This window comes from Cuculus canorus, chromosome 10 (genome assembly GCF_017976375.1).
Source record: "Cuculus canorus isolate bCucCan1 chromosome 10, bCucCan1.pri, whole genome shotgun sequence".
In the NCBI taxonomy this organism is placed as follows: Eukaryota; Metazoa; Chordata; class Aves; order Cuculiformes; family Cuculidae; genus Cuculus; species Cuculus canorus.
Genome location: NC_071410.1, coordinates 11,032,635 through 11,060,206, shown reverse-complemented (window position 1 = coordinate 11,060,206; position 27,572 = coordinate 11,032,635). Strand labels below are relative to the sequence as shown.

General features: G+C 41.3%; 1 long non-coding RNA gene across 4 annotated transcripts; it reads right to left on the bottom strand.

The window, feature by feature from the left end:
* Positions 1 to 292: 292 nt before the first annotated feature.
* On the bottom strand, positions 293 to 27,572 carry LOC128853163 (uncharacterized). Of its 4 annotated transcripts, none has more exons than XR_008451484.1 (4): positions 27,441 to 27,572; positions 26,700 to 26,803; positions 24,025 to 24,204; positions 293 to 951 (listed from the first exon to the last, which is right to left on the bottom strand). It is a non-coding gene; the product is annotated as an uncharacterized LOC128853163 (long non-coding RNA). The 4 variants fall into 4 exon arrangements; XR_008451485.1 differs by lacking the exon at positions 293 to 951 and adding an exon at positions 24,809 to 24,865 and having other exon boundaries at positions 23,381 to 24,204; XR_008451483.1 differs by lacking the exon at positions 293 to 951 and adding an exon at positions 23,381 to 23,841.

Below are 27,572 nucleotides of genomic sequence, written 5' to 3'. Positions count from 1 at the left end.
GAAATGATCTTGCATATCTTTAAGAGGTATGGCGCACTGGAGACATTGAGTTATGAACATGGAAACTTCCCAAGTATGTACTGTAAGCAGAATAATAATGGGCAGTATCTCAAATTAAGTGTTTTCTTTCTATGACTTTGTTTTGATCCAAGTATAAAAGGCAAGGCATTTGTGTTTATGTAAATAGTGAGTCTCATACCCTGCACAATTCAATTATTTCCCATGACTGTAATTTAAAAAAAGGAAAATACTATTAAAAAAAAAAAAGTTAAAAAGTATGAAAATATAAAAGTCCAGGAGGAAAAAACGAAAGAGGACTTCATGAATTCTTGCTAAATGAGTAATTATTAGACCTCTCAGAAATAATGCCATTTTTAGGTTAGTTTATTTGGATGGTTTAGTTTTTATTTTAAATCAGTTCTGTTTGTAGATGACACATCCAATGGGTTCATGCTGCACAAACTTTTGAGAGTTTAGAATCAATGCAGCTTGTAGGCCACTGAAAACTGAGGGGAAAAAAAAAAGTAATTTCCTGCTTTAAACCAGCATGATTCTGTTTTGTATCAGCAGCGCTCCTAAATTCACAGATTCTACATTTTATTAAAAATAAGTTGAGTAACACAGAAAAAAGTTGTGGAGTACATTTTACTGAATCCTGTTACAGTTTCCTGTAATTCTATACCATGTCTTAACAAACTCAATTGTACTTCCTCAAGATTTTTAGACTCTGGTTCCATTGGCTTCCTTTCAAAATTACATTTTGGATATGATGAACAATGAGTTATTAAAATAAAACAACAATAAAACTGAGAGTAGGTGTATTGGTAGCAATATAAGAGTTTTGTTGCCTAATGAGATCCATAGTGTTACTTTTCAGAACATCTGGCGTTTCCGTAGTTGAACTGTTTCCATTGTTATGGAGTGATGTGATGAGCGACAGAAGTGATCTACCTGAGACAGAATAGAGGTATGAACGTTTGCTTATATAATCATTTCAATAGTAATAATTTTAATACAAAAAATATATCAGAGTTGCTGAATGAATTCCCATGAAGACAGTGTCCATATTCTACTTGGGCTTGTATAGAAAAGGTCAGAAATTTGGAAGAAAAATAAGAATCATTCTTCCCATTTTGTGGATGGAAAATCCTATCATTAAGCTATCAAGTGACATATGCAGGTTGACTTGGGGAGCAGGTAAAGGAACTATGAAATAACCGAAATTTATTAAGTTTCAGGGTGGAGTTCCATAATACAGCTGAGCTACTGAAACTGTGGCTCTCACCGAAAGGGGAGATCTCATTTCTTTTCATCTACTTCCTTGTGTCAGTGCTGGTGCTTGTCTGCACATTCATCGAGCCAGTTCAGGGAGTCCAACAAGCAAAACACCCAACTCGTCACTACTCCTGGGAGTGGGAGAGAGGAGGAGGACACCATTGGGTTCTCCACACTTTCTCTTGCTGTATATTTTTGAGTTACTGCAAAGATCTGATAATATTATGTGAGTTTGTATCAGCAGCATAATCCCGGGTCAGCAGAAGTTTGGGCATTGAAAAGGGATCCTGCCCTCTTTTCCACCACCACTACCCTCCTTGTTCTGATCTGTTAGGGCCTGGCACGCTTCCAGCACAGTTGCTTGGATTTCACTCTTAGATCCGTATACTATGTCAACAGTGACGTGCAGACTGGGTTTTTAGCTAGGTACTGCACCATAAGTAAATTGTGGGTACATGGAATTAACTGAAGTTGGCAGAAAATGTATTTTGTGTGGTATAAATGTATCCCTTCCTATCAATTGTCAACTCTATAAAATAGCAAACTTCATTAGTTGACCCAAATATAAGTACTAAAAATAAACACATCAGCAACACTTTGCTTGACCTTTACAGAGTAAAAATCTCCTGTTATTTACAAAGATTGATTTTTCCATTTCCCTTAATACACTAACCTTTCTTTTCTGGCCCACTTATTGGTAACACTTACTTTTCAGAGACTGTAATGTTGTTGAAAATACAAAAAATACAATTTCTCTAACCATTAATCCTTGTCTTGATGCTACCTCAGCAGTACAATGCCTCTGTATTTTAACCCTGTTTTTTTTTTCTTTCTCTTTCTCTTTTTCTTTCTTTTTTGTTATCCCCTGCGTTTACCCCAATGCAGCCACTCCACAAGGTAATTCCTTTTGTGGCCAGCTTGCTGCAAACTAACTTCTATTTATGCTGGCTGTAATTTTCAATTAAAGACAAGAACTTAACTTTAGCGGAGGGTCCTATAGAAGCCGCAGAGTCCAGCATTTGGGACTTAGATTTGCTTTGCCAGCTTCAGTCTTTGAAGTTGGGAAGCATGAGAGAGTGCCTGGATGAGGTGGTAAAGTGTTTTTCGGATAAGAGCATTAAAGCAGAGAACATGTAGCCCAAGGGCTTTGAGGTCAGAGAAAAACAAAAGGTAGGAAAACAAATCTCATGCAGAAATTATATATAGGCCTGGTACCCAGAACATGATTTAAGGCAAACAAGTTGCTGAATTACCGTTTGTACAGCAGAACAATATCAGTGACATAAAAACTGGATTTTTTTTTAAGAATATCTCTAAGTTGTCCAGTCTAAACCAATTACATTTTAAGCAGAGGACTGTGAAATGTCGCTTAACATGCTGGTTTTAAGCTTATAAAACCCAACTGTAGTAAGAAGGAACTGTAAGCTTTTTGTTTTGCTAATAAGCAAGCCACACAAGAAATTAAAATCGGACACTGAGAAGAATTTCAGTGTATAAAGCAATTCCCCTTACAATTTCACTTTTAACTCTTTATGTATTGGAAGAGTTTACTAGACTACAATTTTTTTTTTTATTTAAAAAATGGCATATGTACATGCCATTTATTTTGTCTGAACCTATATGTCATAAAAATATTGACCAATATTTTCTGGCTGTGTGAAGCAATATATCTTATAGTGGACAGGAAACACTCCTGACTATTTTTGAGCTTGTCAGTACCCCCATTACAGATATGCACAGCTGTAAAACAGCCACATCTAAACCAATCTTTTTTCAATTTCCCTGTCAGCTAATCAAACCTAAAAAAAACCTTACATATTGTCTGCTAATGAGAATTAAATAATGTAATAACCAGTGGATAAAAATATTAGTAGTACACAAATGCGATGTCCTATCTTGTTAAACAATTTTTATCATTAATTTGAAGCATCCAAGAAAAACGGGGTCTGAAAAGACTTAAATTTGAATTAGCTTAACTACTTTTGACAAGTTTACACATGAGAGACATCGAGACTGTGTCCTACTTGCTACTTTAAATTTCCTCCTGGCTTTCAGTTTGAAAGATTCCAGCCAAAGTTAAATCAACCCACCCTTTGCCGATTTCCAAAATTAGACATGTCCCCAACTTTTTTTTTTTTTAACCTTGCTTTCAGACTGACTTTCCCCCAATTGAAATTCAGTCCCTGAATGGTTGGTTTTTTCCTTGCTTCTAAAAGTTGATAAAAAAGGATTTTCTTCACTCCCTCAATGTGATGTGACAGGGCCCTGACATGAATAATGGACGTGTTTCTTTCACAGGCAAATCAACTTAATTTAGCATGCTTTTATACTTTCAATAGCAAAGCCACAAGCCTGTAAATTCCATGAGATCCTTTAGGTTTGCAGAAATCTTTAGAATTAGCAGAAAACGTATAAAGTAAACAGCACTTATTTTGTCAAAATACTTGAATAACTTTTATGCAGGAGTTAGAGATGAATATATCACTTCCTAATCAGATTGTGATTTACATGCAGTTGAGAATGGGCTGCCTAGGCTCAGCCTGCTCTTTTGCTAAAGGAGAAAAGAAGGGTAGGAGGAACAAATCATCACAAACAGTAAATAGAACTAAAATCCCGAACTCTCTTCTGAAGCTGAAGGAAAGAAGTGATATTAGAAGAAGGGCTTTATACAAGAGATGCTATATTAGGGAACCCCATTCTGCGTCAGTCTCCCTGGATAATCACGCTTGGAGGAGTTGCTGCTTTGCACAGGGTCCTGCTGCCCAAGCACTGACTAGAGAAAAAGTATTATTTATTTTCTACGCAGGAGGGTGAGTGACCAGCTTCAGAAAATAACCTGTGTATGTGAATCCATGTGTGCTGATAGGTATTGTTTTAGAGAGGTCAAATTTAGTGCCCTATCTAGCTACGATGTCATTTTTTTAAGAGTAGCAGCTCCGTCTCTGTCTACGCAATGCTGGAAAAGGTGCATTAATGAGATGCTATAGGATTTGCTTTATGTTGAACAAGCAGCAAAACTTCTCTTTGAAGCTCTAGAGAGAACTTTTGAATTCCTCATTGGTTATGTGGCTTCAGGATGTACCGGAACAGATTGGTACCTCTGTTTTGACCTACTATAAATCTTACATGAAGCCAACCACTGCAGGGGTGAGGTCTGCTCTTTTCCCCAACAGAACTCCAAGGAGAGGAAATCGGGGTAACTTTCTCATCTTGCCCTTTTCACTATTAGGACTCATCTCCCAGGATTGTTGCTAGTAGAAATCAGCCTGGTAGCGTTATCAGGAAAAGAGAGGTTAATTTAATTCTATTGTTATTACTTATTATTATAAAGTCAGGCAGGTGCAACAGCTCATTCATGAAAATATTCTGATAGCATTGCTAGCATATCAGTGAATAGTAACTATGTTAGTTGGAGAGGTACAAACTCTGTTGCTAAAATTCATTGTTTGCATGACAAACTATTAAAAAAAACCTTTCCTTTTCTTTGTAGCATTAAATAAATAAAATAGAAGCTAGTTTAAAAAAAGAATATTCTCAAATGAAATGCTACGTGATTCTAAGCCATCAACCTTGGTAGGAGAAAAACAGCCCTTCCAGATTCTCTGCTGCACTCAGCCTTGCTTCACTAGATGAAATCAAGTTCCATGGCTAACGGGATCCTGCATACCTCCAGGTCTGTCTTTAATAAGTAGTTAATCAGCCAATTAGGGGAACCAACAATTACAAATTGGAAAGAAGAGAAAAGGGAAAGAAGAAGGGGGAATGAGTCAAGGTAGGCTGTAATCCTTTTGAAAAGGTTCCTAACGTTAACTCCTAAAGAATTACGTTCTACCATACCTTGACTGATTTGTTTTCCCCCTTACTCCCCCTTCCCTTTTTCCTACTCATTGGGTCAGTTAATTGGCTGATTAACTAGCAATTACCTCTGGGGCCAGCTCTATATAGGGTCTCTTTTAATCTAGAATTTTATTGACAAAGGCACCAGAGCAAATTCATCTCTGGGGTAAGCTTGTTGGAGTGAATGGGCTGACACCCAGGACAAAGTTGATCCATTGTATCACAGGCACTGTGTTTTTTGATTAACTTGAGACTTTTAAAATTACATTCCTTTTCTGCAAAATCTGTTCATTTTGGTTAGAAGAAGGAATAAGAGCTTGTGAGGGAAGTCTGTCAGGTGGCTAATAACTGTCTGGAGCAGCAATGTGTCTATGTGATGATGTAACAGCTAAACAGGGTGACACCTCCCTTCTCTCTCAGGCTGGCACTATTGCAGTCTTGTTGGCATGGAGTTTTACTTAGCATTGTCCATAATGATTAATTGGCCTAAATTCTAATTCTCATCCAAGCAGCAGTCCCAGGGGATAGGGAACATCTCTTGTCTTTGGCCACAAAGCTGAGTGTGTAAAGTTGACTTCACCAGCTAGAGGAAGGTGTGCCTAACAGTAATTGGTGACATAGTATAGTGCAGCTCAGCTGTACCTGGCTCCTTCCCAGTCTCTTGTCTGGGCTGTTTTTTACATGACTTTCCCTTTCCTTGTTCCTGGTGCTTATGCTGGCTTCCTGCAGCCCTTTTGCAGGTATTTTGTGGTGTGGGAATCAAACCCAGTGAATTTACTGCAGTTCTCTAAGCACCAGAAAACTTAAATTGACTCTGTAAATAGAAATCCTTTGTTCTTGCATGTGTCTGTGCTGTCTGGAGGGTGGAGAGACTGACTGGTTCTGCCGTTTCCTCAGGCTTTTTTGCTGGGGAAGGAAATGCTAAAGGGGATGGACCTTACACACAGTTACCAGGCAGTAGGGGGAAAGCATGATATAGGATGAGGATGGAGATCCTGTTTTAGGAAAACTCAGACCAAAGAGACGACTATGAATATTGGAGCCAAAAAGGCCGAGGATCAGATTATTGAGGGATCTGACAAATTCTCTAGAACATTGGGACCTGGCAGAAACACATTCTTCCCCACACAAAAGGGGCTCTGTATTTCATAGTTTCAAACAGTGCATGGGTTAAAGATAGGCTAGTCTGGGAAGAACGACTTAAAGACAAGTAATATGATTTATCTATGAGGGTGGAGAGTGGGAGAAGCAATGTATTTTTCCCATGATATACATGGACACAAAATCCGGCTGCTGGGTGTTATTTTCCAGGCAGGCTCATGGAACAGTAACAGTTTTAGCAGCACGTCTGTAGCTGCTATCCTGTTTGTAGTGCTATAAATGCTGCAAGGAACAACGCAAATGCGGCAAAGTAGTTTTGCAAACTTAGAGACAAAAGCCAGAGATGATAATCATTAAAATGACAACAGATATTTTATGGAGGTGGAGGGACAGAGGTGGGAGATAGGATTGCATCCTGTTCCTCTGCAGCTATTTAGCTGTCCAGAATCAATGTGCAGCGATAGCATCTTCTGTAGCCTGCTCTGCCAGCTGGAAGTGTCAGCTTTTTTACCTGGAGGTTACCTCTGCATGGGAGTTCAGTCTTAGTCCTGTGGTGAGGTCGTAATATAAGTGTTTTCTTGCTTCAGACAAAATTTCCCAGGCTCACCCAAGATATCTTGTTAAAGAAGTTTACATTAAACTATCCAGGTGGTTTGGTTTTTTTTCAGGAGCAGACTGAGGTCACTCAGAGAAGCCAGCCCATAAATCAAGCAAGCAGCTGGACAGTGGTGACTTCTGGATTGTGGCAACACCTGCCTGTGGAGTGGACCATCTGCCTGTATCTTCAAGGGCTACAAAAAGGACAGGGCATGGTAGCAGCTTCATTGCAGCATAAGTACGGGAAAAGTTTCTAGAGGATATTGTTAATAACTAGGATTTCATGTTTCTAGCCAGATTAGCATGGCCCTTTCATAGATAACTTGAGTTCAAAGGACTGTCATCTCTCACAGACTGAAAAGTGTCTGTGGTAGGAGTGGCACTGTAGAGAGCTGTGCCTGGGAGCTGGTGAGTATGGCACTGCTTGATAAATGCTATCTGTTCTGCTTCTGTATAAAACTATTCTGGATCGACATTTGGGCTATAAAATTTACAAGTTGCTAAACGGTGCTGGCATTTTTGAAAAATCCTATTCCTTTCTCTTTCAAACATTTGCACTGTTCTGTACTTGAAATTAGAGGCGATTTGGGTTGGAAAAGCAAAGAAAAAGGGGAATATAACTTCTTTTTTCATAATGAAAACGTGCTATCTGGTTCAGGGAACAGCTGAAGAAAATAGTGAGAGAACAGTCATATAATAATTGGCTTCCTTGCAAAAGAGACATGCTTTGCTGAAAAAACTTCCTTGTAGCAATGTGAAACTTGTAGTACAATTACCAGGATCTGAGGGATTCTAGTATCAGAGGGTGATACTAGCTTTGAGCATCATTGGATACAAGATATTTTTAAGCCTGAAGAAATACCTGATACCAAATTTACATGTTTTTAGAGAATAATATATTTGCAGTATCATAAAAACAATAAAAGATATTCCTCAGATCTGGACAAAGCCAGCACAGACTTGTCACTTTGGTGGTCACAATTCTGGATACCCTGGAAAACAGTGTATGCTAAATCTAGTCATTTATCAGTGTTGTGAAGTGGCTTAGTGGTGAACTTACCCAGAAACCACTTGAATTACTAAAAAACAGTCCCGTCTTTACAGCTCTGAATAGTCCTTAATGCTAAAGGTTTTGAAGCCTCAGATTAAAGGTAGATATTCCTCAGAAGCCAAGATTTTCTTTATATGGTGTATGGGCTGCATTGAGACAGCAGGTCAGAGAAAATGATCTTTATAATCACTTTAAAGCAATGTATATTGGTTAATATCCCAATTCACAGACAGAAGTAGTAATACTATGACTGAGCATAAATGGAGAAAATAAGTGCATGCAGTAACAGAGTCAGGAGTGAAGTAATGTCTCTGATCCATTTCATCATTGAATGTATTCTTAGGATCAAGTCCTCCAGGAACAACTTAGATGAGCAATGTACCTGTCCAAAGACTATGCTTCAGTAGGAGCAATTTGTTCTTCATTCTGTCTTATTCCACAAACCATCAGCAGACGTTTTCAGCCATGGCAGAGAGTATAAAGGGACTGAATGGCAGGTCCAGGACTTGATACAATGGTCAATAGTCTAGAAAAGTGCTTTTCATCCTGAGACCGTTGAGGTCTGTAAGGAAAGAGGTTGATGCCATGCTGGCCTATGCATTTAAACATCACAAGTCTTCTGTCCTTGTAAAAAGAATGAGAGAAATGGGGGTTTGTGTCAATTGCTTAGTAGAAGACAACCTGAAGAAGGGACTGTTAGTGCAGTCTCTCTGTAGCAAAGGATGCCAGGTAGGGACTCTCTATGTCTATGAAAATGCACAACATATTAGAACTGATAGATAGAAAGTTATTTATTACAGCTTTTGAAACTCTTCTTGTCATAAATTAGGCAACTGTAGTCATAATCACTGTGAAAAGATACCGCTGGTGTGGTTTTGAGGTTTGTTTTAGAAATAAGGATGTTTTCAGTATGTAAAACTAAAAGGAGAATTTTTGTTTATCCTATTGTAATTTCCTACTCATTAGATGTCTCTCAAGGCTGCGCTGCCTCCAATAGTCTCTTGCATGATGAGGGAGAGGCAGGAGAGCTGTTGATGGGTGCTGGTCTCCTCTACCCGTGTGTCAGCAGCTAGGTGCTTGGGTGAAAGTGGGTTGATTTCAGAGGTGTGGAGTGGCAGTTTCTCTTTCAGTTCTTTCTCTTCATTGCTAACTACATATTACAGCTGTAAACAGCAACAGCTTAAACAGTCAGCCCATCATAACAGAAGGAAAAACATTACAAAACAGGACAATAGGAAAAGGACTGACTGCTTTTCAGTTAGTTAATCAATCAGTTCACGCTTTTGGGCTGTGCACTGTGCTTCTGCCCTTCTCACCGGGATGCTTTCCTCTCCTACAGATCCTAAAGGTGACCACAACACAAACGAGTTCAGAGAAATTATAAACTGTCACCTTTAAAAAAATTAAAAATACAAAAATCTAGTACTGTTTTCCTTCTCATGCCCCCATGCATCACTGTACAGGCTATGAAGAAGCAAGCACACTACTACAATGTTGTCAGGGCCCTGCTAGTTTTCTAGTTCAAATCCTTGTTCATGCTGTTTGCTAAGTACTTGTTCACTGTGACAGCTTTCAGCAAAACAGAACACATTGAATGCTTCTTTCCAAACAGCTCTGTCCTGCTGGGCTTCAAGTGAAACAAGCCCTTCAGACTCCGTCATGTGAACTTTTCATAAGGAACAATCTCTTTAGACAATTCCTTTCAGAGATACTATCCGTGAAACTGGGACTCGAGGATGAGGTGACATCACAGCCTTCTTCCTCTGGCCAGGGTCATGGCCACCAAAGTTGTATTTGTCAGGAGGCTTCCACATGGCATGGTGCATGATTTCCTTAATTACCTAATGTTTCCCTATCAAAAAAAAATCTACAGCTACTTTAAGTGTATTTTAGTAAATTTTCCACTGAAAGAAAACCAAATGCTTTTGTGCAGACAGTCAAACCTTGAGTTGTAAAAAATCAGAACTATTTACTGAAAAGATAACTCATATGCAGTTAATCTTAAAGACCGATATGCTAGAGCTGGTGGACCAAAATGAGATAGGTCTTTGCTTTTTCCCCTTGCTGGTGTCTGTACATTGTACCATTCCCTTCTGGCTCACCTGCCTGTGCTCTTCTTAGTAGCAGTCATGCATAGAAATAAACAGGAGCTTTGATGAACAAGACAAGGTGTACATGCTCTTACCACTGAGTCAGCAAGTAAGTGGGGCAATAAGGGCTGGGTTAGAGTCTGGGAGCATGCAAAATGTTGTGTGCATTTCAGTGGCAAGAACTTAGCCCCCTGGGTCTTGACCCACCCCATTTCTGAGGAGAGGCCTTAGAAAGATACCACCACCTTTCCAGGAGGTGGAGGTCAAATTGATGACCTATGAAAGCTGTCCCAACTCACCTGACCACCACCCCAAGCATCTGCTGGGCACGGGCAGGGGAGAAATAGTAATGTGGTGTGTGGTGTGTCCAATTGATGTTGAATGGAGCATATATGTGATTTTGTGCTTTTTACTATTCTTGGTTTAATAAGTTAATATAAAAAATTGTATCTCCTCAGTGTCTTGGTATTTTGTACTGATATTTCAAATTTTTTTTTTTACTTTTATGTTCCATTAGAAAGCTCTTCTTCTGCACTGCTTTACAAGAAAAGCAGATAATCTCAAAATGGATAAAGAAGGCATTGATCTTAAATAACTTAAAACAAAATGCCCATTGGAAAACAAAGGTTAAAAAATTGTCCTTCAGCTCCAAGTGGTGTTTTATTCTTCATGAAAACATGCAGGTGACAGCGTTGGAGGGTAGCTGTATGGACCCACTCATGAGCAGTTCATTTGTGGTTTGACAGTGCAGAGGAATCAAGCTAAGAGCTGTCTGTTGCCAGAAAGATCGTAGTCTCTATGCTTCCCTTGCAGTGCCACCAGCACTCATCTAAAACCAGCAAAACTCCTAGCCAGGCAAAAAGTTGTGGAACGATGCTGAGAAAACACTACAAAACAAGATGCATTGAAGCACTCTATTCATGATACTGAGCCACAGTGACCCAGGAAATATGACCAAAGGATACAGCAACCTAAGACTGCAGAGGATTTGCACAGGCCCACAGGTATCTCTGAAAGGTGTGGATCTCAGATGGTATTTCTTCCCTTTGTGCTTCTATAAATCTTAGTTTCTGAGCAAGGTTTTATTTATCTGGCTGATGGAGTCATTCTGTGGGCCAGACAAAGTTAAAGGACAAATGTTTTACGTGAAAATTTGGTCTACAACGTGTGTGCTCTTTGAGATATTTTCTTTATCATCTTTGGATGAAATTCATGGAACAGACTGAAAAATTTTCTTTCTTAAATCCAGAAGCAGAAATTTAGGTTTTTTTCTATCTGACTTATTAACAATTTCCATCCCTTTTCAGTCAGATCAGGGAATAGCGCTCATTCGTGTGAATGTGGCTAACAATTCAGGTTTTTGGAACGCTTGTTGTGAAGGGGCAAGGATAAGTGGCTTGTGACAATGGCAGGAGAAGAATCTCATGTTTTAGCAATGACATGTCTTTGGGAAAGCCCAGAGTGTAGGCTTATGGATTTTGTGGAGACGGGGATGGGCATACTTCTACTACCTTACTTCTACATTGCTCCTTTTATTTCCTTTCCTAATGGAGCTGGGCTGCTCCATCTACACTCTATACTGTCATCATCCCTTCTCTCCCAATTCCAGTAGCATAGATGGAAGCTCTTGTGACCGGGACATAGAGGTTACTGACCAACATGCCTATCCCAGTGGCAACATATCCAAGAGCACTGGCAGATGGATATTCCAATAAAGGCGTCACTAGAAGATTAGAAAAAATAGTACATGACACAAAAGCAGGCATCTCTTGCACACAACTTCTATTTTCTCTTCACCATCAAGAAGATTCTGTTGATACTTGAACTATTTCAGTATTTTCAGCAAAATCAAGTTAGTCAAAAATTGGCGCAGGCTTGTTGTAACTTCACAGGTTATTCATACTCTTGTGTAAATCTGTGCACATGAGGAGTTGTCCTATTGATGTTGTTGTGCAAGTTTTCTTCTTTCTAGCTGCATCCTACCTTAATAAGAAATCACTCCTATGTACAATTTCACAGGCATTTCCGTGCCCCCAAAAGAAGGAAAATTTTAGGCTAAATTATAAAGATATTGAACAGATAAGATCTCTGCTACATTTCTGTTGGAAAGGTAATTGCTCATTGCTTGTGATTCCCTCATAGATAAGGAAAAGGGAGACCATCTTCATGCTCAAGTGTTTATGCCTGTTTCTTTTCATGACTCAGGAACACAATGCTGAGTAATTCCTATTGAGATTATTGGGAGTTTTCCTTACACTCTAATCTGAGATATTGAAGTCAGCAACAATCACTGACTAATCATTAATCCTTCTACAGAAAAAAACCACCAAAACAACAACAGCAACAAAAAGAAAGGCAGAAGGAAAAAAACTCTGAAGAATTCCAGAATAGTCACAAATCACTTTACTATAATGTATGTTTTAAATGTAATCATATGAAATCATACTTGACATTAATAATATTGGTTTAATGTGGTTTGCCTTAAAATGGTCTTCATACCCCATGCTGTCTAGTTCACATTCACCTGGAATAGCCAGGGATAGACAACTAGTTTGAGGGGCAGCCAGATATGGAAGTTAGTCATACAACTTGGATTGTGTAACCTGCGGCTGTATTTTACATGATCTCATAAATAACAACCAGCTTCTGCCTGTTCTTTGTCCTTTAAATTCATATAAGACCTTATGTATGCACACAGAGGAAAGTAAAGTAAGAAGAATGTACTACAGGTGGGAGAAGTTTTGAGTGTATCGTGTATTGCATTTGCTTATGTAGAGGAACAGAACTATTTTTCTTCAAAAGCGTGTATCACAGATTTCAAGTGCAGGCTGTAATAGACACAAACAAGAGTTGTATTCATTCAGCTGTGGGTTTCTCCTGTTCACTCCTCTGCATTCTCTCATCACTCTCAAAAATGAGAAACACATTTCCAAAGGAGGGGGGAAGGAATGAGGAGGCACTGGGTTTGAGCTTTTTCTATGCAACCCTTGCTTTTTCACGATTCATTAAACCCTTTCTCCCTCGCGTGTAATTGGACCTCTCTCATTTACATGCATGAGGGATGCATAATTCTGAGAGAAGTACTGTGGTCCAAAAAAAAATAAAATACAAGAGGAGACGGCCCTTGGGCCCGGGGTGCAGGAGACACGGGCAAACTTGGCAAAAGCAAACCACATAGCGGTATTGCATGTCAGCAGTGAGCAAGCTGATCTCGCTGCACAGTGTCAGTGCTGTGTGGGGAAATGAAATGCTGCTGAGAAACCTTTGGGCTGCCTCAACTGACCCCACGACTGGGGCTTGCTTCAAAACCAATCTTTGCAGTGACCTCAGCTCCCCAGAGAAGTGCTGTTCTGTATCTGAGGCAGCAAACAGCTTGACTGCCTGGGATCCTCTGCATAGTGGCACCAGAGTAATTTATTATTACTGATAGAGCACTCGGTGCCGCTGTGCAGTCTCCAGGGCTTAAATCTCAGCCACTGAAGCTGAACTGGCAGTTTTGGGGAAGTGAAAGAAAAGATACTCTGCTTCTTTCTTTTTCTGCACTATGGAAAATAACTTTTCATATCCAATAGATTTGTCCTTCCAGGACAACATCAGAAGTTTAATAGCCTTGTTCGCTCTTTTTATTGTGGGGGAAAGTCTCTGGCCAGAAGGTGAGATATTTTAGTTGGCTTTTTACTCAGTTAAATTTCTGTTTACTACTAGTACTACACCCCATGCTTAGCAGAAACTTTTCATCTCTTCCTTTGCAAAAGCTCTATTTGGCTCATCTCTACCAGCTCTAAAGCTGTTGAGCTGAAGCTGAGCTCTAATATCGTGTCTTCCGCTAGTAACTACTGATTTGGCAGTACGGTGAAAATACAATGAAACTCGTTATGATCTAGAGACTGAATGACAAAGTTTGTTGTTTAAGACTATATATTGTGTAGGCCACACTGTGCATGGGTCAGACAAAAAATTAGGCACTGATACCTGCGGTGCAGGAGAAGAATTGCTGTCTCCCTGGGAATATCGATTCTGTCCCGTGTAGGCAGCTCTGCCGGTGGCTGTGCTTTCCAGCGCTCCCTCGGGGGGAACAAGCAAGAATTATGCTCTTCTGGTACAAAGAACTCTAGTGGCATTTTCTGACTGATACTATGGGCAAAGCATAACTATCTTCACATTTTGGGTGAATTTGTTGCAATAGAATCGGCAGGGCATGGAACCTAAGTAACTGACTTCAAGAGACAGCCGTTGGCTTTACGTGTCTTAAAAAATAATGCTTTATAGCAGTAATATTTGCTAATTTTCAAACCCTTAACAAAAAAAAAAAAAAAAAGAATGCGGTATTACCCTACGGTGTAGCAAATAGGATTGTAGCTATTGTTAAATGTCAAAACTCACTTCAGATTTTTTTTTTTTAAATATTGTTCTAATTATATTTTATGAACTAGTTGAGAATGTTTGATTTAAGTATTTGGCTTAAAGTTGGGTATTTAAACACCCTTGGGGTTAATAGTTCTTTGCATGTTGTGGATGGGAAAAGTTTTTTTAAGGAATGAAGTAGAAAAGCATACATAAATATATTAATGAGAATTTCTTCTAAGCTCTTGCTTTTTATCCTCAAGCCCATCTTTTAGCTTAACTTCTATTTAAATGTTGAAAGAAACTAGGAAATCCCTGCAGAGAACAGTCAGCCACACTTCTGAATTTCAATGCGTCCTTCTAGAGGAGCGCCTTTGATTTTAAATAGTAACGTTGTTGCTTTAATCAGGAGACAATCTTTATATATTAGTTGTACTGGCCTATAATTGTAAGAGCTAAATGATACACAAAACTGGATACACATCTTTGCAGGCCGATTAATGGGGAGGACTGAAAGCAAAAGTAAACACTAACCTTACAAAATAAAAGAAGTTAAAAGATAAGTGTTAAGGACCTTTTTCTTTTGGGAGAATAAAACAAGATTTAGTAGCTTTCCACTTAATTTAAATGAAAAGAATCGCTACCTTACATATTGCACTGATAATGCGGGGAAGAGAGAAAACAAAACCGTCTTTGTAGCAGTGACACCTCCCATAGTTGTTGTGAAGAAACTTTTCCCCTTGGTATCTGCTAACCAATTCTAATTAATGCTGCACATTCCTCCACTGAAATAATTTAATGCACAACAAGGGGGGTTAAAAAAAAAAAAAAAACAACAAAACACACAACAAACCAGAGGGGGAGAGAGAGAGAGAGAAGAAATTCTCAATGCTGATGATTGCCCTGTTCGAATTATGGGAGTGAAAGCCCCCGTCCCCCCTAACCTACTGTCTATAAAGCAGAGCTTTGAAAGAGAGCTGCGAGGTACAAAAGCTGTCAATCTCCCCTGCCCCGAAAGCCTGGGTTCACATGGATTCAAGTGACAGCCCTCCTCCTCCGCACACAATACATCAATCTGTCTCTCCCCCAAGCACCCACAGCCCATTGTGTGAGCCGCAGGTGCCTCATATAGCACCCACGGCCGCCCCCCCTGCGAACCAGCCCTGCACAAAGGGGCCCGCGCAGGGCGCAGGCGGCGGCGGGCAGATGGGCAGGGTGCTGCCAGCGTGGTGGGGTTGCTTGAGGGGTAGCTGTTATTGAAAGGGTGTCTCTGCTTCAGACTAGCATCTTCCCCTGGCTTGGGCAAATCTGGTCACCCGCCAGCGGCAAGGGCTGATGTGCGGTGTTTGGTGTTTTACGTTCTGGCATCTCGAAAAACTTTGGGTGTTGCAAGTGGATTGAAGTATTTTCTAAAGTATTGGTAAATACAGATGCACGGGTTGCTCCTGCACGGTGCGCTGATCTGTAAAGGGGCTCAAGCTCTTTCCCCATCTTTTTAATGGCAAACAAGCCCTGGCAACGTGTCTGTTCCAACAGCCACATCTGTTCAGCACAAGGGCAGTGTTAGCCCCCAGCTGTCCAGGCACTGAAGGATGGTCCTGGAGGGCTGTGCTGCTGGTGGCCCTAAAGGAGCTGAGTGCCCATGTGATACTGGGCTTTGGCTGGTGAAGATCTGGCTCTAATAGCATCCCAGGTTTTCTGTAGACCTCAAGTAAACTGCTTTGTCACTTGATGTCTCAGTTGTCTCTATGTAAAATGGAGTGGAGGTATTTTTCTCTTCTATTGACTCCTTTCGTTGTTGCTAGAAACTATAAATTCAGGGAGATGATGCCAGCACAGGACATTTCTACTATAAAAAAAACAAACAACAAAACCAACAAAAACCAGTGGCAACAGCAATGTAGATGATGAATAAGACTTGTATCCTGTGCTACATCCTGCTAATGGACAATGATAGAACTGATGCTGTTTCATCTTCTGCTGCTTTCTATGTCTGAACTGTGTATGTTTTTCCTTCTCTTTAGATCTGCACTATTGAGTCAAGTTCCAGATAGCCATGGAGTCAGGAAACTGCACAAGGAAACTGGATCTGGAGGAGAGGGATCTCATCCATGCACATGCTGTTACAAGTGATGTATAACTATTAATGTTTTTTTCCCCCAACACTTGAGGCACAGATGATCTATTCTGATCACCTTCAGTGGAAGTACATAGCCTGCTATGTAAATCAAGAAGTCTTGTAAGCTCAGAAGGTGCTCAATAACCTTGCCTTTATTGAAGTTAAAATTTGCTTGAAATAAATCTTTCAGTTCTCTTTCATATATATAAACCAAACAAGAAGGCAAACAAAAAATAACTGCACAAGCTTGATGGCTTTAAGTTCCTTTCCAGATAATTTTATTCTAAAATGTCCCAGCAAGTCTCTCTCATTGCCAGTGACACACATCCTCAGCCCAGGAAGGACGTGGAACTGTTAGAGCAAGACCAGAGGAGGGCCATGAAGATGTTCTGAGAGCTGGAGCACCTCCCTTATGAGAACAGGCAGAGATAGTTGGGGATTAGCTTAGAGAAGGCTCAAGGGAGACCTAATAGCAGCTTTCCAGTACCTAAAGGGGCCTACAGGAAAGTTGGGAAGGGGCTCTTTATCAGGGAGTGCAGTGATAGGATGAGGGGTAACAGTTTTAAGTTGAAAGAGGGTAGATGTAGATTAGAAATTAGGAAGAATTTTTTTTTTACTGTGAGGGTGGTGAGGCATGGGAACAAGTTGCCCAGGGAAGTCATGGATGCCACATTCCTGGAGGTGTTCAAGGCTGGGCTAGATGAGGCTTTGAGCAGCCTGAGCCAGTGGAAGGTGCCCCTGCCCATGTCAAGGGTGTTAGAATTAGATGATCTTAGATTGCCTTCTTACACAAACCATTCTATGATTATTTTAGAACCGTACCGTCACCTGCAGGCTTTGCTGAATGATGACGACATCCCAGAGTTCAGTAGCACGACTGTTATAGCAGTGTGACTCCTGCAGCACTGAGTTGAGTGCAGGCTAATTGCTGAAGTATTTCCTTTGCTTTTGGTGAGGTTTTGCTTCAGTGATTGCGAATTAAAGTGACACTGCAATTCAAGTCAGCAGAAAGAAATTATGCTCTCACTGCTTTGATCTTGGTCCTTAGATAGATAACTCCTTAAAAAGAAAATGGAACTGCTGACTAATTTGGTACTAAGCATCAGTCAGAAACAAAAAATTGTCAAATTGCAGAGGCTGCTTGTAGGTGTGATGATAACATCTGTCGGTGAGTACAGGTAAACATTTTCTGATTCTCCTGCACCAGCTAAACATGTTCCACTTTGCTGGCTGAAGAGCTACATTTCAACTTTCATTTCAGATGCATGTCTTAAACATGCCAGCCAGAGCTGTGGCTAAGAGGAACAGCGGTGCAGCACAAACAAAGCCAAGGAGGTGAGCCTAGTGGCAAAACTGTTTTGAGGGGAAAAAAAAATCACAGATGTAGGATGCCACCTCTGTTGTGGTGAAGCATGAATCTAAGCAAATGAACAGAAACAGTTTCATCGCTGTTAACTTTTTCTCAGTTTAGACTGACAGGGCACCTTCAGGAACATTTTGAGTCTCCTGTTAAAATAGGTGACAAAAGGAAATTCGTGCTGGCCTTGGCTTATCTCAGCAATTTCTTACAGTACACGATCAAATGATCATGTTGTCTGATGCCTATAGATTTTTTCACTCACCTTCAAGACTAGATGAGTGGGATATTCAGTATATCTGAACATGACAAAGCTCATCTACAACAGGTTTCTACTGATACCAATAGTAAATGTTCTCTGCCTTCAAGTGTAGGACCAAGTAATTAAATTGGAGGCTTACAACAATTCTCATGTTCACTTCTGGGAATGCTGCTGTCAAGTGGTATTTTTTGTTTCCTTTTCAGGGCTCAGTCAGCTCCAAAATACCATGCCTATTTTGTGTATATGACCTGTTATTGTTGTTACCTATTATTATTATGACTAAAGTATTTTAGTATTTAATATAGGTCATTAAAGACAGGGATGCCAAACCTTTTCTGGGACAGGGCAGCAAAATTATCTAGGTAGCATCAAGCTTTCCTTCTTGACCTCAATCTTAGCTTTAAATACTTGTGGCCACAAACGACATGTAAATGTTTCCGTGAAGGCAGTACTTCACTAAAGATTTTAGAGAGAGACACACCCTTTTGCCTTGAGCAAGGGTTCAAACAGGTGAAAAAAATCTGATGTGCCTGGCTTCTCTGTCCTGGTTATCTGCACAAGAATTTAGGGTCTAGCAGTCCTGGCTAAACAGCGCTCTGAATCAAGCTTTATTTTCCTGAACTTAAACACCTTAGGAAAAGTTTAAATCTATGCCTGGAATGGGGAAAAGCAGTCTAAATATGACACCTCTCTTTGAAGGTAGCTGTTATTGCTGAGCAACAAATTAAAAAAACTAGGCTAGCTCTTCCAAAGATCTATCTGCTTTTTTTCTTATATAAGCAACTTCTTGCGCACAAACAAGTTAAAAATAAAGGCAACAGCCTGGATGTGAAGATGAGCTTAACTCATTTGAAGTGTAATTCGCAGTAAGGAAACTGGAACTGAACTATGGAAGTGATCCATTAGCCATATATTCAGCTCCAGCACAGTGTTGCAGACAGTTACTGCTGGGCCTTAATTGCTTCTGTTAACATCATATTCTAGAGCTCATTAGTGATAAACAATGTGTATTAGTATCAATCAGACAAGAAGTAAAGATTAAGGTGGAAATCCATTTGCTGTGATGGCCATTAGTCAATTCAGAGCTGTTGAGTGATGCTTGAGAAGCTAATATGAATTGGGAGAGTCAGTATTTCCTCAGGCAGAGCTTCTCATCTTTTTGTGAAAATTTCTTTGTCTAAAAAAAGTTACTTAATGAAAAGTGCATGCTTGAAAAGAAGACATGCTAAGTACTGCCCTACTGGTATCCTCAACAATTTAAATCATAAAGGGTGGATTGGCTCTGATAGGAGCACGTCCACTTTAGGATGATTGTGATGCTTGTCACACTGGTAAATTTGGCCCAGTGTTGTCAACTTAAATGTTTCCAAATGTAGAGAGTTCTCAGCTTTAGTTCCATTTCTGTCAGGTCACTTGCTTTCTTTTTTTTGTAAGTGACTGAATGCTGGGATTTCTCCAGATGTGTCTGAATGAAAGCACAATCTGTAACTCTGTGTTCTTAATTCATGGTAGGGAGATCCCACAAATAGCCTACCATCAGAGGTATGAACATGAAATATGCTGCTGGCACATATAGTTATCTTCACACTCAGAAGCTGAGATAACTTCACCTTCTCCCTCCTTGCTCACCATTTCTTTTCTCCTGTTTTGAATGTCTTTTTCCTTAGGATGTAGAAGACCCACGTTGATGGCAGCCTGGGTGATCTGTGGAACAATCATGGTGTGGGCAGTGGAAAAACACAGGCAGCAGCTTCAGTCCTGCAGTGGGGCTCCTGTTCTTGGGTCTGGAAGAGTAAGTCACATCCACCCATCTGGCATTTGTTCTTCCAAGAAAAAGGATGAAGTAAAGGGAGGGAGTATATCTAGTAAATGTGGGGGGAATGGGGTCCTAGATATTTGAGTTTGAGTACAGTTCTTGTGTACACATTTGTTGCAGAAGGATCTGGAATATTTTGAGAGTTCAAAGGAACCTCAATAAAGGAACTTAAAGGCTTTAAGGTTAAATGTGGGGAAACTGCTTGGTTTTAGTTTATTAAAAAAATTAATAGAGCGCTTGATAGTAACTCAATATTTGAGTTCTGGAAAGGAGGCATTGAAATGTGTGTTTATAAAAGACCTAGCAAGATTTAACAGCTAAAAGCAGAAATTTGCTACCTTTAGGGAAGCTGCCATTCATTACCAATAAGGGGATTTGACATTGAAAGGTCTTGCTTGGGTGAGCTTATAGAGTATTATTGTTTGGAATACATCTCCAAGATATAAATTAATCAACTTCTGGCAAAAATTTTGCAACCTGTATATGCAGGAGGTCAGACTAGACGACCAAATGCTGCCCCTCATAGCCCTCAGAACACAAACTTCTCTGCAAGTCGTAGAAGTGCTAGAAGGTCAGCTGGATGTATTTGTGCAAAATTGCATGTGATTTCTCTTGACAAGTTTCACGTATGAATCGCCGGTCCCTCACCAAAATAACTCAATTTCTCCTACATTTTTTGTATTGCTAGTTGTGATGTGGTTAATCTAAAGAAATCACTCCTGCTGTGAGTCTTCCTGAGGAAGTCAGCATCTGTTATCAGAGATCACCTACTCCTGATGCTCAGTGTCTGCAGCGGTTGTTAAGTATTTAGGATGATAATTGCTAACGTCAGAATAATGGTCCCATGTTTAGCCTCGTTTCTTATTTATTCTCCAGTACATTAATTCTTTTCTCTTTTCAGCAGAATGAAGAAGCCCTTTCAGTTTACAGGAGGCAGCCCAACTGATCCACGTGGCTGCACTTGTCAAACCCCTGGACTGTCAGAACAAAAAAATGCCTGAAGTTACCTTTCTCCCTTTCCTTTCCACAAGGCTTTAGGTGTCCAACGCTCATCTCTAATCCTGCCTTTATTTCTCCCTGCTGAGAGCAGGGGAAGACACTTTTTCTCAGTGTTTGGTTTTCAGCTTGCACCCAGGGAGCAGCTCTCGTATTTGTAGAGAGGGAGCGCCACCTGCTGCAGATATCACACTGAGAAAGATGATTTGGGGCAGGCATCCCAAATGCATTAAAATACCTGTAGTATTTTAATTTAACTCCCCACCAGACTTTTTCAGAGCTCAGGTATAGCCCTCCTTATCTGTCACTGATGTCTAGGTGCTACAGGAGAAGAAGCACTGACGGGTTTACTACAGTTTGACTAGGAGGAAAAGGAATTCATTGCATGTGAGTCCTCCTCTGTTTTGAATTTTCAAATGTAAAGAATTAAAAAAAAAATATTTTAATTATATATATATTTTTTTTTTGAGCAGCAGCACTTTCGGATGCCTATAGTACTGCAATCATTCAAAACTGCACGAGCTAAAATGAGTACCAAAGATTCAGTTCTGCTGTTGTGTAACCTTAGCTTTAGGTGGATCATTTCAGCAGGTAGAGAGCAGCTAATCACCACTATTAATCAGGAGATAAATCTTAGCTTATATCAACTGGGGGTAATTTTCTGTTTGAAAGGCTGAATGTAAAAAAACCCCGATCTGTTAAAAACTGTGAGTCAAGACCCTCCCTGCAGCATATGGTCTTGCAGACAATTTGATCAATGACTGTCAGAGCTCTGAGGGCACTAATAGGCCTTAACAGCCCTGAGCAGCCTCACCTGTGGCTTCCCCTCCACACCCTGCCCATGGGCTCAGAAGACCATTTTAAGCCCTGGACTTTTGGTATCTGCTTGAGTTGCTCTGCAGGTCTCTGGCTCAGCCTGAAAGTGGTCTGAGAGATGAGCTAAAAGATAGTGGTTTATAGCTGCTTCATGTTACCAAATCTTAGCAGAGACCTGACTAACAGTTTTAATATAAATGCTGATGCCTCTTCATTCTTCTGTAGAACTCATCTCAGACAGTTGTGAAAAAGGAGAAGAAACTGTATTTCTGAGGTGCAATTTGACCACTGCTGTGGTAAGAAGCCAGCAGTTGTGCTGCGAGTCCTGGATCATCTTCCCTGCCCTGCAAAGCCTGCAGTTTAGGATGTACTGCAGCAATAACATGGCTGCATGAGGAGAAAAGGCAGCTTGCTGCATTGTTGCAGAGCAAAAGTGATACGGAAAGAAAATTACAAATTACAAAGCTCAGTCCAAACAAGGAGGTCGTGAGGACACCTCTAACTGGTCACACACTGAAGGATTGTAACACCTTGTCTGGGACCTGGAACTGTTTGGTCCATGGAGTAATTCAGGTTGGAAGGGACGTCTGGAGGTCGGTTATCTGACTGCCTGCACCAAGCAGGTCTCGTTCTGGCAGGTGGCTCAGGGTCCTGTGCTGCTGTTTTACAGCTGCCTCATGTTTTGAAATATTGGAGTTCTTTCTTCAGGCCTTTGTGATCACTGGACTGCATGGGGACTAGTAGGGGTCTTGTGTGATGTCTGGGCTATGGGATGGCATGATGTGACACCTCCTGCACGGAGAAATGAAGCTGTGACCTTCCTGTGGCGAAGCCACAGAGCAGCTGACAGGCAGCACAGCCTCTGCTGTCCTCTTTCTTTTGACCAGGACGGATTCCTGGTGGGGTCTGGCTTAGCACATGTAAGAGGCGAGGCACTTTTCACCAGCAGATCCAGAGGCAGATGCTTTCCCTGTTTGCAGCAGGTATTCTAAAAGCGCCTTGCAATGATCTTTCGTTCTTCTGCCATCGTGTGGTAGAAGGATGCGAGACTGGTTATCCGCTGTGCATGGTAACAGCTTGATTCTCTTAGAGGCAGCTTAATGAATAAAAGGTCTTCTAATAAGGCTCGGCTTCCTTCCTTGCCTCAATCCTCTGTCAGAAAAAAGGGGATTTACAAGATTAAGGCAGCTCTCCACTCCCTGCGAGAGCAAGAGAGTACTGGAAAGACTTCCTCAGCTTGGGATAGAGGAGTTTGGGACCCTGGCCCAGCAAAATCCAGGGTGCAAGGGCTCTAAGAGCCTCCAGCAGCTGAGCTGTGCAGGGTATTGCTGTGGGCTGGGCTGGTGGGGAAGCACACATACTTCCTTAGCCACCCTGGAGATGCAGCAGTGCTTCAGCTGTAAAGCATGGCTCCTGCGGAGGGGAGCCGAGTCCCACCCCATTGGGACTGCTACAGGGTAGGATATTAGAAAGCCAAGTCAAGGGAGTGCCTGCTAGTACAGCCCGAGGGAGGTGCCAAGCAGAGAAAGACAGAAGCCTTCCCAATGTTGAGGTTCTTGCCAGCAATATCAGGTGGCAATGACTGCAGTGTGAACAGTAGCCTATGTGAAAGCACAGGGAACAAGCCCTTAGGGAGGCTCATCACTGGCATCCCGATCTGTGTCATACACGAGTGACACTGGTTAAAAACATGGGCACTGGTGTTGGTCCTGTATGTGTGTAAATAGACAAAATTTGTGTAAGAATGCACGAGTGAATTAAACCATGTCATTTGGAGATACTGTAAATAAATAGCACTCCTACAAATGCTACAAGTCCCCCCCCCCACTCCTACAAAGCAACAAAAAGTAGATGGGGCCTTAAATTTCCAATATTTGTTCATATTACAACAGTGCTAGTCATACTGATTTATTACAGTGATTGCAAATAGAATGTATTAGTGTAAGTAGCTGGAGTTACACTTTTATCGCTTCTGTAGAAAGAATGGGAGAGCAAGGTGGCACAAGAATGTCATTTGTAAAGGGGGTGGGAGGTAGGGAAGGAAACAGCAGGAGGACACTTCCTTCCCCAGCTGTGATGGGCTGAAAGAAGGGGAGTGATGCAGCTGGGAGATGAATGAGACCGTCAGCTGCTTCCTCTCAGCACTGGCAGCACAGCAGTGTGATCTTTCCAACAAGGACCTGGGTGAAAAGCAGGGGATGAGGAGCCTTGTGAGCTGTCCTTTTGTAGGCTGAAAGCTGGGATTCTTCTGCTGTATCTTAAATTAATCAGGTGTTGCATTGTCTTAGCTGTGGCTTTCTCCAAATCTCATTCCAAAGAGTGGAGCTGATGCAGCATGTTGCTAATGTGGGGCTCGTGCTTACCTGTTCCTCAGGGACCAGCTCCACAGTGAGGGAAGCATAGGCTGCTGGAGGCAGAGCACGGGAGGCAGTCCAAATGTGCTGTGAGAATTATGTGCTTTAGGCCTGCGCTTTATCTTCTGAAGACTTTTACTGATTGGCAATGAATGCAAGCTCCAGCTACTGCTTCTTCTGAAGGGTTATCTGGAAAACAAGCTCAGTTACTCTTTGGTGCTCCACTTGAAGTATCCCCAGGTGGCCACAGCAAGTACCCCTAACATAAACACCCCTCCCAACCCATCAGCCTATGACAAATCATGTCCAGTGTGGTGGTACACCTCTTATTCCCAGTGCAGTGCAGCTTTGAGCCTCAGTTATACCCTGGATCCACGAGGTAAAAAGCACAGGGAGTTCATGACATTATCCTCTATAGATTCAGAAAAGTGTCTGTTGAACAAGTGCCTCTTTTTTTTTTTTTTGAAAAAGCTGTCCTGCTGCTCATGCCATACAGGGCATGGAGGGGCGGATCTCAACAACTTTGCAGTGATTCACAACCAGCTACAGGTACCCCAACACCAAGAGGCTTTCGCCTTATTCCCACCTCTCTGTCACCACTCAGTGCATAGTCTGTATATACGCAGACCTGCTCCAAGTACACAACAGTCACTGCAGAACTATGACTGAAAAAAAGAAAAAAAATAAAATAATAATAATTAAAAAAAAAAAAATCTTTCTCCTGCCTGACAGCCACAACTACAAGGTGGAAAGAAGATGCATGCCCTTCACACATCTATTCTCTTCATCTCACCTCTAGGATGTTTCTTAGTAAACTGAATAGGTCTGTTTTCCTGACAGCCTCTCTTTCCTGAAACAGAAAGTCATACAGTGCTTCAAACAACACAAAGAACCACAAGTCTTTATGCCTGAAACATTTAAGTATTTGGACATACAAGCACTAAAAGCTTTCTTTTAACTTCTTCACTCTAGAAGGTGAAGGATGGAAGACAGGTTGCAGACCACGACTTAGCTTAAAAGCAGCTCACTATTTCACCCCAACGAGCCTGTAGCTCCAGAGCCCCTCCCAGGCATTACACAAAAACACTAGTCCGCAGATCTTAAAGCTCTTCACAGAGCACTTACTGCCACTGTGCTGCAGACAAGAGGCTTGGCTCACTGAGCAAAAGAAGATCTCAGAACACAATTTAAAAGCTAAATATAGTATCAGGATGATAACAACATTCCTTTAATAAAAAAGATATGTTATTTGCCAAAAAATGTATAACTTTCAAATGAGAATTTGATACCTGATGATATCCTTTTCAAGTACCTATGCTTTCAATTCCTACAATTGCCATCTTGCCCACTATAAAATCCCAAAGGCTGTATTAACTTGAATTAAACTGAGAATCTTTGAATATCTGTACTTAAGTACAGGTACCTGAGGCACAAAAGCCAGTGATGTTGGCTCCCTCAACATCCTTGTGCTTGGCAGTGATCAGTAATTTAGCTGCTCAAAATGAGACGTAATAGTCCACTGCTGTGACTTCCTGCAGGACACAGAGCAGAGCTAGGTCTTCATTCTGAGTTTCCTAGCAGCCAACACACAGCACACCACAAAGCACGTTGTAATTCAGCTTCTCAAAGCAAGAGGGATCAGTGTCACAGGCTTGGCTAAAGGAAAGTAGAGCTCTTCCACCTCCCTGTGATAACTGCCTTCAATGGCTTTATTCTCTGCTTCTGGTTGGCTGAGCTACTTCTGTTTAGGAGGGCAGAGATACAACTGCCAGGACTATTATTCAAGATGACGTTTGCATCCTGAGTGTCTTCAGTTTCACCTTTCCTCTCTGCTGTATGGCCCTGCCTTCCCAAAATGCCCACTGCCTCTCATGAGAAACCAAGCTGACACACGTATGAAGTTCCCCATCTTCCACCCCAACTCAGCTGACATCAGTAACTGCTTTGCTTCTGAATACCTGCCTCTCGCTTTACAGTCAAGTGAACCCCTTGCCATGCAACAGCGTATTTGATGCATTATACTTTATGACAGAAATTTGGAAAGTGCCCCAAAGTTATCAGCTATAAAAGCAACTAATATGACAGTGGACGTTTATGCAAGCATTGCTCCAAGCAATGAGACTGGCAGCTCATCAACAAGGAACGGACACCAGGCACTGAAATGCTTCACATCAAAAACCACGTTCCTAAAGAGGATGCTAAAAATAGAAAAGCAAACCTCTCCTTCCAAAATGTACAACTCCCTTAGTGCTACTGAACATTCCATGTTCCCAAAGCCAGTGTAACTGATGGGTATGTGCACTGAAGTCAAATATGAAAGGTATGTGTCTTTCACCTTCTTTCTTAAGAGTCACTCAGCAGAGTGATTTGAGGTTCTTGAAAAAGAAAGTAGCCTGGACCAAAAACTCCCCAAACCTTCCCAAGCTCCTTCTGTGGGCCTAACAAGACATGTGTTCCAAATACAAATACTGCTAAGCTTCAGCAGCACTGGTAAGCCACCCAGGTAGGGGAGCTGAGAGCACCAGGAAGCAGGAGGGGTGTTTCTCAGGACAATGCCTATGATTCCCTCCCTACCAGAGGATGTAAGTGCAAGTGGAATGAAGAATCAAAGCTCAGCTCTGATCTGGACTTACTCAGCTCAGTGCCTAAAGTACAAATCAAGTATGTCTGAAACATTGACAAACCTTTTTCCATGTGTTCTTTGCTGCTGATCTCTTCTTCCCAAGTGTTTCTTCCTCGTCTGCTTTTCCATGGTTTCCTATAGAGAACTGCTCAGTAGCACAGGAAGCTGAAACAGAGAAGTGCAGATATCTGACGTCTTCACAGTTCTATTTCTTTTTTTTCAGGAAGTCACCCAATTTGTAGCAGCTATTTCTTTAACATTGAAGTGCAAGTCTAGGAGCACAGGCTCACGCTATAAAGTAACTGAGTTGGCACTTGTCAGCTGATATTTAATTGCTCACCACATACACAAAGCTTCCTACCACTGCCAAGATAATGCATCAGACTGCGTGACTGACACAAAGGCATTTTGCTTGATATCTTGAATTTGCACAGTGAATGACTGCCTCATCTGATGAGCATGGACCTGGCCCCTCAGAGGTGCAAGAAGATTTGTCTGCCACGGTGGGACTGCACTTGGCTGGCAGGTGGTTCTTCATTTTCTTTTTCACTTTCCCAGGCAGTTCACTCCTGGGGTATTCGCTGTGATTTCCATTAATGGCTCGAGCAGGTTCAAGCCAAGGACAGGTATGTTCAGATCAGATTGTTTCCAACTAAGATTATTTTTTTCAGTTTTAATAAAGTATGGTCACAGAACATGCATAGGATAATCTACTACTCTGAAAATGGACCACACACATATATTTTAAAGAATGGGACACAAATTAGCAGAAATTATATTCACGTTACACCTCAACTCTCACCTTGTCTGTCTGGAGACATATTCTTCACGACACAGGAGTTACTGGCTTTCCTCTGAGCTCCTAACTCACATTCACTGACACAGGCAAAAGTCTTGCTAGACCAGCAGTGTAGGTTTGAAGAAGTTTGTGCCT